Below are 16,099 nucleotides of genomic sequence, written 5' to 3'. Positions count from 1 at the left end.
GGGAGGAAATGGATAAAGAACATAATTTGGTCAATAGAACATGGGCAGGTCCTTCACACTGGCTCCCCGGGGAGTGAGTGTATCCCACACACTGGGTCACTGGGGAGTGAGTGTATCCCACACACTGGGTCACTGGGGAGTGAGTGTATCCCACACACTGGGTCACTGGGGAGTGAGTGTCTCCCACACACTGGGTCACTGGGGAGTGAGTGTATCCCACACACTGGGTCACTGGGGAGTGAGTGTATCCCACACACTGGGTCACTGGGGAGTGAGTGTATCCCACACACTGGGTCACTGGGGAGTGAGTGTCTCCCACACACTGGGTCACTGGGGAGTGAGTGTATCCCACACACTGGGTCACTGGGGAGTGAGTGTATCCCACACACTGGGTCACTGGGGAGTGAGTGTATCCCACACACTGGGTCACTGGGGAGTGAGTGTATCCCACACACTGGGTCACTGGGGAGTGAGTGTATCCCACACACACTGGGTCACTGGGGAGTGAGTGTATCCCACACACTGGGTCACTGGGGAGTGAGTGTATCCCACACACTGGGTCACTGGGGAGTGAGTGTCTCCCACACACTGGGTCACTGGGGAGTGAGTGTATCCCACACACTGGGTCACTGGGGAGTGAGTGTCTCCCACACACTGGGTCACTGGGGAGTGAGTGTCTCCCACACACTGGGTCACTGGGGAGTGAGTGTATCCCACACACTGGGTCACTGGGGAGTGAGTGTATCCCACACACTGGGTCACTGGGGAGTGAGTGTATCCCACACACTGGGTCACTGGGGAGTGAGTGTATCCCACACACTGGGTCACTGGGGAGTGAGTGTATCCCACACACTGGGTCACTGGGGAGTGAGTGTATCCCACACACTGGGTCACTGGGGAGTGAGTGTATCCCACACACTGGGTCACTGGGGAGTGAGTGTATCCCACACACTGGGTCACTGGGGAGTGAGTGTATCCCACACACTGGGTCACCGGGGAGTGAGTGTATCCCACACACACTGGGTCACTGGGGAGTGAGTGTATCCCACACTGGGTCACTGGGGAGTGAGTGTATCCCACACACACTGGGTCACTGGGGAGTGAGTGTCTCCCACACACTGGGTCACTGGGGAGTGAGTGTATCCCACACACTGGGTCACTGGGGAGTGAGTGTATCCCACACTGGGTCACTGGGGAGTGAGTGTATCCCACACACTGGGTCACTGGGGAGTGAGTGTATCCCACACACTGGGTCACTGGGGAGTGAGTGTATCCCACACACACTGGGTCACTGGGGAGTGAGTGTATCCCACACACTGGGTCACTGGGGAGTGAGTGTATCCCACACTGGGTCACCGGGGAGTGAGTGTATCCCACACACTGGGTCACTGGGGAGTGAGTGTATCCCACACACTGGGTCACTGGGGAGTGAGTGTATCCCACACACTGGGTCACTGGGGAGTGAGTGTCTCCCACACACACTCGGTCACTGGGGAGTGAGTGTATCCCACACACTGGGTCACTGGGGAGTGAGTGTATCCCACACACTGGGTCACTGGGGAGTGAGTGTATCCCACACACTGGGTCACTGGGGAGTGAGTGTATCCCACACACTGGGTCACTGGGGAGTGAGTGTATCCCACACACTGGGTCACTGGGGAGTGAGTGTATCCCACACACTGGGTCACTGGGGAGTGAGTGTATCCCACACTGGGTCACTGGGGAGTGAGTGTATCCCACACACACTGGGGAGTGAGTGTATCCCACACACTGGGTCCCCGGGGAGTGAGTGTATCCCACACACTGGGTCACTGGGGAGTGAGTGTATCCCACACACTGGGTCACTGGGGAGTGAGTGTATCCCACACACTGGGTCACTGGGGAGTGAGTGTATCCCACACACTGGGTCACTGGGGAGTGAGTGTATCCCACACACTGGGTCACTGGGGAGTGAGTGTATCCCACACACTGGGTCACTGGGGAGTGAGTGTATCCCACACACTGGGTCACTGGGGAGTGAGTGTATCCCACACTGGGTCACTGGGGAGTGAGTGTATCCCACACACACTGGGGAGTGAGTGTATCCCACACACTGGGTCCCCGGGGAGTGAGTGTATCCCACACACTGGGTCACTGGGGAGTGAGTGTATCCCACACACTGGGTCACTGGGGAGTGAGTGTATCCCACACACTGGGTCACTGGGGAGTGAGTGTATCCCACACACTGGGTCACTGGGGAGTGAGTGTCTCCCACACACTCGGTCACTGGGGAGTGAGTGTATCCCACACACTCGGTCACTGGGGAGTGAGTGTATCCCACACACTGGGTCACTGGGGAGTGAGTGTATCCCACACACTGGGTCACTGGGGAGTGAGTGTATCCCACACACTGGGTCACTGGGGAGTGAGTGTATCCCACACACTGGGTCACTGGGGAGTGAGTGTATCCCACATACACTGGGTCACTGGGGAGTGAGTGTATCCCACACACTGGGTCACTGGGGAGTGAGTGTATCCCACACTGGGTCACTGGGGAGTGAGTGTATCCCACACTGGGTCACTGGGGAGTGAGTGTATCCCACACACTGGGTCACTGGGGAGTGAGTGTCTCCCACACACTCGGTCACTGGGGAGTGAGTGTATCCCACACACTGGGTCACCGGGGAGTGAGTGTATCCCCCACACTGGGTCACTGGGTAGTGAGTGTATCCCACACACTGGGTTACTGGGGAGTGAGTGTATCCCACACACTGGGTCACTGGGGAGTGAGTGTATCCCACACACTGGGTCACTGGGGAGTGAGTGTATCCCACACACTGGGTTACTGGGGAGTGAGTGTATCCCACACACTGGGTCACTGGGGAGTGAGTGTATCCCACACTGGGTCACTGGGGAGTGAGTGTATCCCACACACTGGGTCACTGGGGAGTGAGTGTATCCCACACACTGGGTCACTGGGGAGTTAGTGTATCCCACACACTGGGTCACTGGGGAGTGAGTGTATCCCACACACTCGGTCACTGGGGAGTGAGTGTCTCCCACACACTCGGTCACTGGGGAGTGAGTGTATCCCACACTGGGTCACTGGGGAGTGAGTGTATCCCACACACTCGGTCACTGGGGAGTGAGTGTATCCCACACACTGGGTCACTGGGGAGTGAGTGTATCCCACACACTGGGTCACTGGGGAGTGAGTGTATCCCACACACTGGGTCACTGGGGAGTGAGTGTATCCCACACACACTGGGGAGTGAGTGTATCCCACACACTGGGTCACTGGGGAGTGAGTGTATCCCACACACACTGGGGAGTGAGTGTATCCTACACACTGGGTCACCGGGGAGTGAGTGTATCCCACACTGGGTCACTGGGGAGTGAGTGTATCCCACACACTGGGTCACTGGGGAGTGAGTGTATCCCACACACTGGGTCACTGGGGAGTGAGTGTATCCCACACACTGGGTCACTGGGGAGTGAGTGTATCCCACACACTGGGTCACTGGGGAGTGAGTGTATCCCACACACACTGGGGAGTGAGTGTATCCCACACACTGGGTCACTGGGGAGTGAGTGTATCCCACACACTGGGTCACTGGGGAGTGAGTGTATCCCACACACTGGGTCACTGGGGAGTGAGTGTATCCCACACACTGGGTCACTGGGGAGTGAGTGTATCCCACACACTGGGTCACTGGGGAGTGAGTGTATCCCACACACTGGGTCACTGGGGAGTGAGTGTATCCCACACTGGGTCACCGGGGAGTGAGTGTATCCCACACACTGGGTCACTGGGGAGTGAGTGTATCACACACACTGGGTCACTGGGGAGTGAGTGTATCCCACACACACTGGGTCACTGGGGAGTGAGTGTATCACACACACTGGGTCACTGGGGAGTGAGTGTATCACACACACACTGGGTCACTGGGGAGTGAGTGTATCCCACACACACTGGGTCACTGGGGAGTGAGTGTATCCCACACTGGGTCACTGGGGAGTGAGTGTATCCCACACACTGGGTCACTGGGGAGTGAGTGTATCCCACACACTGGGTCACTGGGGAGTGAGTGTATCCCACACACTGGGTCACTGGGGAGTGAGTGTATCCCCCACACACTGGGTCACTGGGGAGTGAGTGTATCCCACACACTGGGTCACTGGGGAGTGAGTGTATCCCACACACTGGGTCCCCGGGGAGTGAGTGTATCCCACACACTGGGTCACTGGGGAGTGAGTGTATCCCACACACTGGGTCACTGGGGAGTGAGTGTATCACACACACTGGGTCACTGGGGAGTGAGTGTATCGCACACACTGGGTCACTGGGGAGTGAGTGTATCGCACACACTGGGTCACTGGGGAGTGAGTGTCTCCCACACACTGGGTCACCGGGGAGTGAGTGTATCCCACACTGGGTCACCGGGGAGTGAATGTATCCCACACACTGGGTCACTGGGGAGTGAGTGTATCCCACACTGGGTCACCGGGGAGTGAGTGTATCCCACACACTGGGTCACTGGGGAGTGAGTGTCTCCCACACACTGGGTCACTGGGGAGTGAGTGTATCACACACACACTGGGTCACTGGGGAGTGAGTGTATCCCACACACTGGGTCCCCGGGGAGTGAGTGTATCCCACACTGGGTCACCGGGGAGTGAGTGTATCCCACACACTGGGTCACTGGGGAGTGAGTGTCTCCCACACACTGGGTCACTGGGGAGTGAGTGTCTCCCACACACTGGGTCACTGGGGAGTGAGTGTCTCCCACACACTGGGTCACTGGGGAGTGAGTGTATCCCACACACTGGGTCACTGGGGAGTGAGTGTATCCCACACACTGGGTCACTGGGGAGTGAGTGTATCCCACACACTGGGTCACTGGGGAGTGAGTGTATCCCACACACTGGGTCACTGGGGAGTGAGTGTATCACACACACTGGGTCACTGGGGAGTGAGTGTATCCCACACACTGGGTCACTGGGGAGTGAGTGTATCCCACACACTGGGTCACTGGGGAGTGAGTGTATCCCACACACTGGGTCACTGGGGAGTGAGTGTATCCCACACACTGGGTCACTGGGGAGTGAGTGTATCCCACACACTGGGTCACTGGGGAGTGAGTGTATCCCACACACTGGGTCACCGGGGAGTGAGTGTATCCCACACACTGGGTCACCGGGGAGTGAGTGTATCCCACACACACTGGGTCACTGGGGAGTGAGTGTATCCCACACTGGGTCACTGGGGAGTGAGTGTCTCCCACACACTGGGTCACTGGGGAGTGAGTGTCTCCCACACACTGGGTCACTGGGGAGTGAGTGTCTCCCACACACTGGGTCACTGGGGAGTGAGTGTCTCCCACACACTGGGTCACTGGGGAGTGAGTGTCTCCCACACACTGGGTCACTGGGGAGTGAGTGTCTCCCACACACTGGGTCACTGGGGAGTGAGTGTCTCCCACACACTGGGTCACTGGGGAGTGAGTGTCTCCCACACACTGGGTCACTGGGGAGTGAGTGTCTCCCACACACTGGGTCACTGGGGAGTGAGTGTCTCCCACACACTGGGTCACTGGGGAGTGAGTGTCTCCCACACACTGGGTCACTGGGGAGTGAGTGTCTCCCACACACTGGGTCACTGGGGAGTGAGTGTCTCCCACACACTGGGTCACTGGGGAGTGAGTGTCTCCCACACACTGGGTCACTGGGGAGTGAGTGTCTCCCACACACTGGGTCACTGGGGAGTGAGTGTCTCCCACACACTGGGTCACTGGGGAGTGAGTGTCTCCCACACACTCGGTCACTGGGGAGTGAGTGTATCCCACACACTCGGTCACTGGGGAGTGAGTGTCTCCCACACACTCGGTCACTGGGGAGTGAGTGTCTCCCACACACTCGGTCACTGGGGAGTGAGTGTATCCCACACACTCGGTCACTGGGGAGTGAGTGTATCCCACACACTGGGTCACTGGGGAGTGAGTGTATCCCACACACTGGGTCACTGGGGAGTGAGTGTATCCCCCACACACTGGGTCCCCGGGGAGTGAGTGTATCCCACACACACTGGGTCACTGGGGAGTGAGTGTATCCCACACACTGGGTCACTGGGGAGTGAGTGTATCCCACACACTGGGTCACCGGGGAGTGAGTGTATCCCACACACTGGGTCACCGGGGAGTGAGTGTATCCCACACACTGGGTCACTGGGGAGTGAGTGTATCCCACACACTGGGTCACTGGGGAGTGAGTGTATCCCACACACTGGGTCACTGGGGAGTGAGTGTATCCCACACACTGGGTCACTGGGGAGTGAGTGTATCCCACACACTGGGTCACCGGGGAGTGAGTGTATCCCACACACACTGGGTCACTGGGGAGTGAGTGTATCCCACACTGGGTCACTGGGGAGTGAGTGTATCCCACACACTGGGTCACTGGGGAGTGAGTGTCTCCCACACACTGGGTCACTGGGGAGTGAGTGTCTCCCACACACTGGGTCACTGGGGAGTGAGTGTCTCCCACACACTGGGTCACTGGGGAGTGAGTGTCTCCCACACACTGGGTCACTGGGGAGTGAGTGTCTCCCACACACTGGGTCACTGGGGAGTGAGTGTCTCCCACACACTGGGTCACTGGGGAGTGAGTGTCTCCCACACACTGGGTCACTGGGGAGTGAGTGTCTCCCACACACTGGGTCACTGGGGAGTGAGTGTCTCCCACACACTGGGTCACTGGGGAGTGAGTGTCTCCCACACACTGGGTCACTGGGGAGTGAGTGTCTCCCACACACTCGGTCACTGGGGAGTGAGTGTATCCCACACACTCGGTCACTGGGGAGTGAGTGTATCCCACACACTGGGTCACTGGGGAGTGAGTGTATCCCCCACACACTGGGTCCCCGGGGAGTGAGTGTATCCCCCACACACTGGGTCACTGGGGAGTGAGTGTATCCCACACACTGGGTCACCGGGGAGTGAGTGTATCCCACACACTGGGTCACCGGGGAGTGAGTGTATCCCACACACTGGGTCACCGGGGAGTGAGTGTATCCCACACACTCGGTCACTGGGGAGTGAGTGTATCCCACACACTGGGTCACTGGGGAGTGAGTGTATCCCACACACTGGGTCACCGGGGAGTGAGTGTATCCCACACACTGGGTCACTGGGGAGTGAGTGTATCCCACACACTGGGTCACCGGGGAGTGAGTGTATCCCACACACTCGGTCACTGGGGAGTGAGTGTATCCCACACACTCGGTCACTGGGGAGTGAGTGTATCCCACACACTGGGTCACTGGGGAGTGAGTGTATCCCACACACTGGGTCACTGGGGAGTGAGTGTATCCCACACACTGGGTCACTGGGGAGTGAGTGTATCCCACACACTGGGTCACTGGGGAGTGAGTGTATCCCACACACACTGGGTCACTGGGGAGTGAGTGTATCCCACACACACTGGGTCACTGGGGAGTGAGTGTATCCCACACACTGGGTCACCGGGGAGTGAGTGTATCCCACACACACTGGGTCACTGGGGAGTGAGTGTATCCCACACACTGGGTCATTGGGAGTGAGTGTATCCCACACTGGGTCACTGGGGAGTGAGTGTATCCCACACACTGGGTCACTGGGGAGTGAGTGTCTCCCACACACTCGGTCACTGGGGAGTGAGTGTATCACACACACTGGGTCACTGGGGAGTGAGTGTATCCCACACACACTGGGTCACTGGGGAGTGAGTGTATCACACACACTGGGTCACTGGGGAGTGAGTGTATCCCACACACTGGGTCACTGGGGAGTGAGTGTATCCCACACACACTGGGTCACTGGGGAGTGAGTGTATCCCACACACTGGGTCACTGGGGAGTGAGTGTATCCCACACACACTGGGTCACTGGGGAGTGAGTGTATCCCACACACTGGGTCACCGGGGAGTGAGTGTATCCCACACACTGGGTCACTGGGGAGTGAGTGTCTCCCACACACTGGGTCCCCGGGGAGTGAGTGTATCCCACACACACTGGGTTACTGGGGAGTGAGTGTATCCCACACACTGGGTCACTGGGGAGTGAGTGTATCCCACACACTGGGTCACTGGGGAGTGAGTGTATCCCACACACTGGGTCACTGGGGAGTGAGTGTATCCCACACACACTGGGTCACTGGGGAGTGAGTGTATCCCACACACACTGGGTCACTGGGGAGTGAGTGTATCCCACACACACTGGGTCACTGGGGAGTGAGTGTATCCCACACACTGGGTCACTGGGGAGTGAGTGTCTCCCACACACTGGGTCACTGGGGAGTGAGTGTCTCCCACACACACTGGGTCACTGGGGAGTGAGTGTCTCCCACACACTGGGTCACTGGGGAGTGAGTGTATCCCACACACACTGGGTCACTGGGGAGTGAGTGTATCCCACACACACTGGGTCACTGGGGAGTGAGTGTATCCCACACACTGGGTCACTGGGGAGTGAGTGTATCCCACACACTGGGTCACTGGGGAGTGAGTGTATCCCACACACTGGGTCACTGGGGAGTGAGTGTATCCCACACACACTGGGTCACTGGGGAGTGAGTGTATCCCACACACTGGGTCACTGGGGAGTGAGTGTATCCCACACACACTGGGTCACTGGGGAGTGAGTGTATCCCACACACTGGGTCACTGGGGAGTGAGTGTATCCCACACACACTGGGTCACTGGGGAGTGAGTGTATCCCACACACACTGGGTCACTGGGGAGTGAGTGTATCCCACACACTGGGTCACTGGGGAGTGAGTGTATCCCACACACTGGGTCACTGGGGAGTGAGTGTATCCCACACACTGGGTCACTGGGGAGTGAGTGTATCCCACACACACTGGGTCACTGGGGAGTGAGTGTATCCCACACACTGGGTCACTGGGGAGTGAGTGTATCCCACACACACTGGGTCACTGGGGAGTGAGTGTATCCCACACACACTGGGTCACTGGGGAGTGAGTGTATCCCACACACTGGGTCACTGGGGAGTGAGTGTATCCCACACACTGGGTCACCGGGGAGTGAGTGTATCCCACACACTGGGTCACTGGGGAGTGAGTGTATCCCACACACTGGGTCACTGGGGAGTGAGTGTATCCCACACACTGGGTCCCCGGGGAGTGAGTGTATCCCACACACTGGGTCACTGGGGAGTGAGTGTATCCCACACACTGGGTCACTGGGGAGTGAGTGTATCCCACACACACTGGGTCACTGGGGAGTGAGTGTATCCCACACACACTGGGTCACTGGGGAGTGAGTGTATCCCACACACTGGGTCACTGGGGAGTGAGTGTCTCCCACACACACTCGGTCACTGGGGAGTGAGTGTATCCCACACACTGGGTCACTGGGGAGTGAGTGTATCCCACACACTGGGTCACTGGGGAGTGAGTGTATCCCACACACTGGGTCACTGGGGAGTGAGTGTATCCCCCACACTGGGTCACTGGGGAGTGAGTGTATCCCACACACTGGGTCACTGGGGAGTGAGTGTATCCCACACACACTGGGTCACTGGGGAGTGAGTGTATCCCACACACACTGGGTCACTGGGGAGTGAGTGTATCCCACACACTGGGTCACTGGGGAGTGAGTGTATCCCCCACACTGGGTCACTGGGGAGTGAGTGTATCCCACACACTGGGTCACTGGGGAGTGAGTGTATCCCACACACACTGGGTCACTGGGGAGTGAGTGTATCCCACACACTGGGTCACTGGGGAGTGAGTGTATCCCACACACTGGGTCCCCGGGGAGTGAGTGTATCCCACACACTGGGTCACTGGGGAGTGAGTGTATCCCACACACTGGGTCACTGGGGAGTGAGTGTATCCCACACACACTGGGTCACTGGGGAGTGAGTGTATCCCACACACACTGGGTCACTGGGGAGTGAGTGTATCCCACACACTGGGTCACTGGGGAGTGAGTGTCTCCCACACACACTCGGTCACTGGGGAGTGAGTGTATCCCACACACTGGGTCACTGGGGAGTGAGTGTATCCCACACACTGGGTCACTGGGGAGTGAGTGTATCCCCCACACTGGGTCACTGGGGAGTGAGTGTATCCCACACACTGGGTCACTGGGGAGTGAGTGTATCCCACACACACTGGGTTACTGGGGAGTGAGTGTATCCCACACACTGGGTCACTGGGGAGTGAGTGTATCCCACACACTGGGTCACTGGGGAGTGAGTGTATCCCACACACTGGGTCACTGGGGAGTGAGTGTATCCCACACACACTGGGTCACTGGGGAGTGAGTGTATCCCACACACACTGGGTCACTGGGGAGTGAGTGTATCCCACACACACTGGGTCACTGGGGAGTGAGTGTATCCCACACACTGGGTCACTGGGGAGTGAGTGTCTCCCACACACTGGGTCACTGGGGAGTGAGTGTCTCCCACACACACTGGGTCACTGGGGAGTGAGTGTCTCCCACACACTGGGTCACTGGGGAGTGAGTGTATCCCACACACACTGGGTCACTGGGGAGTGAGTGTATCCCACACACACTGGGTCACTGGGGAGTGAGTGTATCCCACACACTGGGTCACTGGGGAGTGAGTGTATCCCACACACTGGGTCACTGGGGAGTGAGTGTATCCCACACACTGGGTCACTGGGGAGTGAGTGTATCCCACACACACTGGGTCACTGGGGAGTGAGTGTATCCCACACACTGGGTCACTGGGGAGTGAGTGTATCCCACACACACTGGGTCACTGGGGAGTGAGTGTATCCCACACACTGGGTCACTGGGGAGTGAGTGTATCCCACACACACTGGGTCACTGGGGAGTGAGTGTATCCCACACACACTGGGTCACTGGGGAGTGAGTGTATCCCACACACTGGGTCACTGGGGAGTGAGTGTATCCCACACACTGGGTCACTGGGGAGTGAGTGTATCCCACACACTGGGTCACTGGGGAGTGAGTGTATCCCACACACACTGGGTCACTGGGGAGTGAGTGTATCCCACACACTGGGTCACTGGGGAGTGAGTGTATCCCACACACACTGGGTCACTGGGGAGTGAGTGTATCCCACACACACTGGGTCACTGGGGAGTGAGTGTATCCCACACACTGGGTCACTGGGGAGTGAGTGTATCCCACACACTGGGTCACCGGGGAGTGAGTGTATCCCACACACTGGGTCACTGGGGAGTGAGTGTATCCCACACACTGGGTCACTGGGGAGTGAGTGTATCCCACACACTGGGTCACCGGGGAGTGAGTGTATCCCACACACTGGGTCACTGGGGAGTGAGTGTATCCCACACACTGGGTCACTGGGGAGTGAGTGTATCCCACACACACTGGGTCACTGGGGAGTGAGTGTATCCCACACACACTGGGTCACTGGGGAGTGAGTGTATCCCACACACTGGGTCACTGGGGAGTGAGTGTCTCCCACACACACTCGGTCACTGGGGAGTGAGTGTATCCCACACACTGGGTCACTGGGGAGTGAGTGTATCCCACACACTGGGTCACTGGGGAGTGAGTGTATCCCACACACTGGGTCACTGGGGAGTGAGTGTATCCCCCACACTGGGTCACTGGGGAGTGAGTGTATCCCACACACTGGGTCACTGGGGAGTGAGTGTATCCCACACACACTGGGTCACTGGGGAGTGAGTGTATCCCACACACACTGGGTCACTGGGGAGTGAGTGTATCCCACACACTGGGTCACTGGGGAGTGAGTGTATCCCCCACACTGGGTCACTGGGGAGTGAGTGTATCCCACACACTGGGTCACTGGGGAGTGAGTGTATCCCACACACACTGGGTCACTGGGGAGTGAGTGTATCCCACACACTGGGTCACTGGGGAGTGAGTGTATCCCACACACTGGGTCCCCGGGGAGTGAGTGTATCCCACACACTGGGTCACTGGGGAGTGAGTGTATCCCACACACTGGGTCACTGGGGAGTGAGTGTATCCCACACACACTGGGTCACTGGGGAGTGAGTGTATCCCACACACACTGGGTCACTGGGGAGTGAGTGTATCCCACACACTGGGTCACTGGGGAGTGAGTGTCTCCCACACACACTCGGTCACTGGGGAGTGAGTGTATCCCACACACTGGGTCACTGGGGAGTGAGTGTATCCCACACACTGGGTCACTGGGGAGTGAGTGTATCCCCCACACTGGGTCACTGGGGAGTGAGTGTATCCCACACACTGGGTCACTGGGGAGTGAGTGTATCCCACACACACTGGGTCACTGGGGAGTGAGTGTATCCCACACACACTGGGTCACTGGGGAGTGAGTGTATCCCACACACTGGGTCACTGGGGAATGAGTGTATCCCCCACACTGGGTCACTGGGGAGTGAGTGTATCCCACACACTGGGTCACTGGGGAGTGAGTGTATCCCACACACACTGGGTCACTGGGGAGTGAGTGTATCCCACACACACTGGGTCACCGGGGAGTGAGTGTATCCCCCACACTGGGTCACTGGGGAGTGAGTGTATCCCACACACTGGGTCACTGGGGAGTGAGTGTATCCCACACACTGGGTCACTGGGGAGTGAGTGTATCCCACACACTGGGTCACTGGGGAGTGAGTGTATCCCCCACACTGGGTCACCGGGGGAGTGAGTGTATCCCCCACACTGGGTCACTGGGGAGTGAGTGTATCCCACACACTGGGTCACTGGGGAGTGAGTGTATCCCACACACTGGGTCACTGGGGAGTGAGTGTATCCCACACACTGGGTCACTGGGGAGTGAGTGTATCCCACACACACTGGGTCACTGGGGAGTGAGTGTATCCCACACACACTGGGTCACTGGGGAGTGAGTGTATCCCACACACTGGGTCACTGGGGAGTGAGTGTCTCCCACACACACTCGGTCACTGGGGAGTGAGTGTATCCCACACACTGGGTCACTGGGGAGTGAGTGTATCCCCCACACTGGGTCACTGGGGAGTGAGTGTATCCCACACACTGGGTCACTGGGGAGTGAGTGTATCCCACACACTGGGTCACTGGGGAGTGAGTGTATCCCACACACTGGGTCACTGGGGAGTGAGTGTATCCCACACACACTGGGTCACTGGGGAGTGAGTGTATCCCACACACACTGGGTCACTGGGGAGTGAGTGTATCCCACACACTGGGTCACTGGGGAGTGAGTGTCTCCCACACACACTCGGTCACTGGGGAGTGAGTGTATCCCACACACTGGGTCACTGGGGAGTGAGTGTATCCCCCACACTGGGTCACTGGGGAGTGAGTGTATCCCACACACTGGGTCACTGGGGAGTGAGTGTATCCCACACACTGGGTCACTGGGGAGTGAGTGTATCCCACACACACTGGGTCACTGGGGAGTGAGTGTATCCCCCACACTGGGTCACTGGGGAGTGAGTGTATCCCACACACTGGGTCACTGGGGAGTGAGTGTATCCCACACACTGGGTCACTGGGGAGTGAGTGTATCCCACACACACTGGGTCACCGGGGAGTGAGTGTATCCCACACACTGGGTCACCGGGGAGTGAGTGTATCCCACACACTGGGTCACCGGGGAGTGAGTGTATCCCACACACTGGGTCACTGGGGAGTGAGTGTATCCCACACACTGGGTCACTGGGGAGTGAGTGTATCCCACACACTGGGTCACTGGGGAGTGAGTGTATCCCCCACACTGGGTCACTGGGGAGTGAGTGTATCCCCCACACTGGGTCACTGGGGAGTGAGTGTATCCCACACACTGGGTCACTGGGGAGTGAGTGTATCCCACACTGGGTCACTGGGGAGTGAGTGTCTCCCACACACTGGGTCACTGGGGAGTGAGTGTATCCCCCACACACTGGGTCACTGGGGAGTGAGTGTATCCCACACTCGGTCACTGGGGAGTGAGTGTATCCCACACACTGGGTCACTGGGGAGTGAGTGTATCCCACATACACTGGGTCACTGGGGAGTGAGTGTATCCCACACACACTGGGTCACTGGGGAGTGAGTGTATCCCACATACACTGGGTCACTGGGGAGTGAGTGTATCCCCCACACACTGGGTCACTGGGGAGTGAGTGCATCCCACACACTGGGTCACTGGGGAGTGAGTGTATCCCACACACTGGGTCACTGGGGAGTGAGTGTATCCCACACACTGGGTCACTGGGGAGTGAGTGTATCCCACACACACTGGGTCACTGGGGAGTGAGTGTATCCCACACACTGGGTCACTGGGGAGTGAGTGTATCCCCCACACACTGGGTCACTGGGGAGTGAGTGCATCCCACACACTGGGTCACTGGGGAGTGAGTGTATCCCACACACTGGGTCACCGGGGAGTGAGTGTATCCCCCACACACTGGGTCACCGGGGAGTGAGTGTATCCCCCACACACTGGGTCACCGGGGAGTGAGTGTATCCCACACACTGGGTCACTGGGGAGTGAGTGTATCCCACACACTGGGTCACTGGGGAGTGAGTGTATCCCACACACACTGGGTCACCGGGGAGTGAGTGTATCCCCCACACTGGGTCACTGGGGAGTGAGTGTATCCCCCACACACTGGGTCACTGGGGAGTGAGTGTATCCCACACACTGGGTCACTGGGGAGTGAGTGTATCCCACACTGGGTCACCGGGGAGTGCGTGTCTCCCCCACTGGGTCACGGGGGAGTGAGTGTATCCCCCACTGGGTCACCGGGGAGTGAGTGTATCCCACACACTGGGTCACTGGGGAGAGAGTGTATCCCACACACTGGGTCACTGGGGAGTGAGTGTATCCCACACACTGGGTCACTGGGGAGTGAGTGTATCCCACACACTGGGTCACTGGGGAGTGAGTGTATCCCACACACTGGGTCACTGGGGAGTGAGTGTATCCCACACACTGGGTCACTGGGGAGTGAGTGTATCCCACACACTGAGTCACTGGGGAGTGAGTGTATCCCCCACTGGGTCACCGGGAAGTGAGTGTATCCCACACACACTGGGTCACTGGGGAGTGAGTGTATCCCCCACTGGGTCACTGGGGAGTGAGTGTATCCCCCACTGCGTCACTGGGGAGTGAGTGTATCCCCCACACTGGGTCACTGGGGAGTGAGTGTATCCCACACACTGGGTCACTGGGGAGTGAGTGTCTCCCACACACTGGGTCACTGGGGAGTGAGTGTCTCCCACACACTGGGTCACTGGGGAGTGAGTGTCTCCCACACACTGGGTCACTGGGGAGTGAGTGTCTCCCACACACTGGGTCACTGGGGAGTGAGTGTATCCCACACACCGGGTCACTGGGGAGTGAGTGTATCCCACACTGGGTCACTGGGGAGTGAGTGTATCGCACACACTGGGTCACTGGGGAGTGAGTGTATCCCACACACTGGGTCACTGGGGAGTGAGTGTATCCCACACACACTGGGTCACTGGGGAGTGAGTGTATCCCACACACTGGGTCACTGGGGAGTGAGTGTATCCCACACACTGGGTCACTGGGGAGTGAGTGTATCCCACACACTGGGTCACTGGGGAGTGAGTGTATCCCCCACACACTGAGTCACTGGGGAGTGAGTGTATCCCACACACTGGGTCACTGGGGAGTGAGTGTCTCCCACACACTGGGTCACTGGGGAGTGAGTGTATCCCACACACTGGGTCACTGGGGAGTGAGTGTATCCCACACACTGGGTCACTGGGGAGTGAGTGTATCCCACACACTGGGTCACTGGGGAGTGAGTGTATCCCACACACTGGGTCACTGGGGAGTGAGTGTATCCCACACACTGGGTCACTGGGGAGTGAGTGTATCCCACACACTGGGTCACTGGGGAGTGAGTGTATCCCACACACACTGGGTCACCGGGGAGTGAGTGTATCCCACACACTGGGTCACTGGGGAGTGAGTGTATCCCACACACTGGGTCACTGGGGAGTGAGTGTATCCCACACACTGAGTCACTGGGGAGTGAGTGTCTCCCACACACTGGGTCACTGGGGAGTGAGTGTATCCCACACACTGGGTCACTGGGGAGTGAGTGTCTCCCACACACTGGGTCACTGGGGAGTGAGTGTCTCC

The 16,099-nt window shown here is 58.3% G+C and overlaps 1 protein-coding gene across 1 annotated transcript in view; it reads right to left on the bottom strand.

Moving 5' to 3' along the window:
- Positions 1 to 16,099, bottom strand: part of LOC137312032 (amine oxidase [flavin-containing] B-like) — a 51,974-nt gene that overhangs the window by 5,182 nt on the left and 30,693 nt on the right. The gene's annotated exons all lie outside the window — the stretch shown is intronic.

This window comes from Heptranchias perlo, unplaced genomic scaffold, assembly GCF_035084215.1.
Source record: "Heptranchias perlo isolate sHepPer1 unplaced genomic scaffold, sHepPer1.hap1 HAP1_SCAFFOLD_392, whole genome shotgun sequence".
NCBI classification, from domain to species: domain Eukaryota; kingdom Metazoa; phylum Chordata; class Chondrichthyes; order Hexanchiformes; family Hexanchidae; genus Heptranchias; species Heptranchias perlo.
This window is presented reverse-complemented; position numbering and strand designations above follow the sequence as displayed.